The sequence below is a fragment of the Prunus mume genome, linkage group LG6 (genome assembly GCF_029339155.1).
Source record: "Prunus mume cultivar Tortuosa linkage group LG6, ASM2933915v1, whole genome shotgun sequence".
In the NCBI taxonomy this organism is placed as follows: domain Eukaryota; kingdom Viridiplantae; phylum Streptophyta; class Magnoliopsida; order Rosales; family Rosaceae; genus Prunus; species Prunus mume.
The window spans coordinates 23,685,384-23,688,964 of record NC_142703.1 but is presented as its reverse complement, the minus strand read 5'-3'; the positions used below and the strand labels follow the sequence as shown (position 1 = coordinate 23,688,964).

General features: G+C 40.4%; 1 long non-coding RNA gene across 1 annotated transcript; it reads left to right on the top strand.

Moving 5' to 3' along the window:
* The first annotated feature begins 625 nt into the window (after positions 1-625).
* On the top strand, positions 626-2,004 carry LOC148916523 (uncharacterized). The gene is made up of 2 exons (XR_016128034.1): positions 626-1,193; positions 1,640-2,004. It is a non-coding gene; the product is annotated as an uncharacterized LOC148916523 (long non-coding RNA).
* The last annotated feature ends 1,577 nt before the right edge of the window (positions 2,005-3,581 follow it).

The following is a 3,581-nucleotide window of genomic DNA, read 5'->3' as shown; positions in this document are numbered from 1 at the left end:
TTTGGTGCTCCCAAGCAGCCCAAAATCTCCATTCCTTGAACCATCACTAGGTCTCGTGGATACTCGTAATCATCCATACCACAACCCGCTCAGCAAGCCCGAGGCATTCAAGTAGCTTAGGCCCACTTAAGCTTGTCATGTGGTTTGGCACCAAAATAAAGGTTTTTGGCCTGGCATTGCATGTTATTTGGTGTGTTTGTGGTCGACCTTAGCCATTTTGCAATAGGCTATGGCTGGGCTAAATGGTGCTTGACAGGACAATGGACATAGGTTCATAGAACTGGTACATCTTTAAGGGCTTGTTGCAACCTCCCTACATGCTGGGTTGCATATTTTCCTGGCGAGGTGCTTGGACCATAGCTTATGTAAGCACATATGACAAATCCTTGCATACTCCGATCGGGCTTCTTTTTCAATGAAGTGTTGCATTGGGCTTGAAAAGATTTGGGTCTTCTTTTGGATTTTTTGGTCCTTAACATTAGCCCCTTGATTATTGAGGCTATGGAGGGTTACTGAAATGGGCTGAATAATCAAACCCCAGCCCAAAAATCAAATCCATGGTAGTGATGCGACCTTTCTCCTCCCGCGTGTATGATGACGACATGTCATGATGATCTTCCAACAATCGTTTATTCTTCCTAAGTATTCCTGTGATTGCAAACTTCTCTCTCCCTTTTTTTTAAAATTTTCTTTTTCTTTTCACCCTTTTTTTTGGGTGCGTGTGAAGGAGATAAAACCTTTTCTTCCTTCTTTTTTTTTTGAAAAAAAAAATCTTAGCCCTCCTCTCTCATTTCCTTCTTCTAGCGACTCAGAGCGAGAGAAAACAAAAGCAAGGAGAAACACTCATCTATAGGTGCTGGAAGGGAGCCTAAACTAAACTCCAGCTCCGCCATTCCTCGCACCCACCTATAGCTACTAGAAGGGATCACCTCTGCCTCTGTGTGGACTTCTCCTCCAAAATCCCTAATTTCTACCTTCTTTGTCCGTTTGAAGCCAGCTCATGAAACAAGGGATTGCCCTCTTCCTTCCCTATTTTTGAATCTATTGAGGGATAGCAAGCTTTGATCGATTCCTTATAGGTCCTTGGAATAAGAAGGGTGGTGATGGAACTCTGTCGAATTTCTTGCTGTTGGAAGCTTTGAGCATGTCCAACTCTACAGTTTAGGTGTTTGAACTCTTGCCTTAGTCTTTTGGTAAGTAGTTCCTCCCGATTGTTGAGGTTATGGATTTTTCTTTGTAGGGCTAGATGTGTCCTGGTGTTTTGGCCTAGGCTTATTTTTTAAGACGCTTGCTTGATTCTTAGGCTCTTTTTTCTCTTGCAAGAAAAATGCTACTAGGAAATAGACAAACTGCATGGTCTGGAATGCTTGATTTTTTTTATGCGCTGCTGGAATTGTTGGCCGAGCATTGAATGAGAAATTTGCTTGGAATTGTCGGTCGGCTTGAGTAATAAATAGCATGATGCTCCACATTTTGTTTAGGCCACATTTTGTTTAGGCATTTCCATTGCGTGAGATAGGTTGCTCTGGGTGGTACATAGATTTTTCACTTATTCGCAAGCTATATTAGGAATTTTTTTATTATTATTTTTTGCATGCTCGTCTCTTACCATTTCCCCTTTTTTTTTTTTTTTTTGCAGGGGTTTGCGATTCAATGAGCTCTGTCATGGCACCAATCGATCCTCCGTCCATGATGGTGGATCACCTACACTCCTTATAAGGTAGATTGAATAAGGGAAAGCCACCCTCATTGGTTAAGAACTCTTGTGAAAACCTCATAATATGTGAGGAGCCAACACCATAAACTACCCATGCAGTTGACCCTTCGTCTGTTTCCGGTTGCGGTTGCTATATAGAGAAGGGCATGTTTTCGGCGATCCCCTTAATTTTTTTATATATTTTTTTTCATGTGCCATTACTAAGGGTTGGTTGGAATGGTTGTGCGTGAGTTGATAGAGCAAACTACTTGAGATCTTTTGTGAAGAATTGAGGCACCATTTTCTCAGGTTTGTGTGGTCTTCTTACTTGATTCATTGAGAAAATTAGGACGTATTTAGTCCCTGAAAGTAAAAGTTACAATTGATTCTTTGAGCCTCAAACAAAATGAATTAAAGAGCCAGTGGCGTAAGCTACGAGACCTTCTCCTCAACAAATGAGCTTCTAATGATGCCATTGAGTGCGCAGTGGAAACAGTGAAAGGATCATCTTGCAATGCCTCCTTTGTTCTGTTTGGTCATGCGCTGTGTAACATCTAGGAAAAAAAAAAAATTTAAAAATTCATTTAACTTAATTATGAGTTATAAAAATAAAAATATATAATAATAAATATATAAAAAAAATCAACATGTAAGCAAGCCATTGTTCTTCCCTTCATTCTTCCCCCCTTCCCTTTTACATTCTCTTCAAAATCTGATTTTGAGATGAGTTATTCATCTATTGGAGTTGAGTCACCTAGTCTAAGCTAAGGATATTAATTGCATAAACTAAGAGTACTTTGAGTAATTTGTTTCTAGTACCTTAAAGAATATTTTGAGTCATTCGAGTGACGGGGAAATTGAATTGGAAGAGTTTGAACTTCTATTTTCGGGTTGGCTGCATAGAGCAATTTTTCAAGTGTGGATGTTTATGATTTTGGTTCCATTTTGAGTTTTTGAAGAGTTCTAATGATAAGTACGAACTTTAGAAGAGTTCTAGAAGCCTTAGGAATAACTTGGAAGTGATAGAATGATTGAAAATGACTTAGAACCGAATCTGGAAATTTGCAGTCTGTGAGCCTCACTTTGGCTCTCTTTTTCTCCCAATCATTTGAGTGTTTGAGGAAGCCATTTATTGGGTTTTAAACTAGACTTGGAAAATTTGGTTGAGGTTTGATACGTCAAACACATGTGCAAAGTTTGGAAAAAATCTGTTTTCTGCAGAAAAATCAGCCACGAGTCCAAATTTGGATCTAGTTTTCTCCTTCGTTTTAGCTCTGTTTTGAGTAAGGTTTGTTGGGTTAGAAACTAGAGATAATAAGCTTCAAAATTACTACAAGTGTGCCTAATTTTGTTAATGTTTGGCTTGTCAAAATGTCTCCCAAAGTTTGGGTTTTAAATCTGGAAGATGATGAACAGTAATCGGAAACAAGCCCATTCGCAGCTCCTGCGAGTGGCGACGCGTGGTGTAACACCCCGACCCCAAATTTATCCCATGTTTTAATTTATTTAAGTGGAATTGAGAAATTACCCGTGGGATATGGGTATTTTAGTCGTTTTCTTATCCGGAAGGAATTTGGGAATTCCGGTTGTACCGTTGCGTAGAGCACGGTGAGATGAGTCCGTAGACACGTAGTGGGCTCGAATCGGAGTTGTAACGAGAGAGATATGATCAAATGAAGCTCAGTGGCATAATCGTAAATATTTGGAAAATGGATTTTTGGTTAAAAGACGGAATTGCCCCCGTCTCTCTCTCTCTCTCCCGCGTCTCTCCCTCCCTTTGGTTTTCGCGCGAACAATGCCACATTTTGGCTGGCCGTGCTCTCGTCCGGCACCAAAGTCGACGGGCGGTACCAAAATGACCAGACGCGTCCTCTTCCTACCCCAG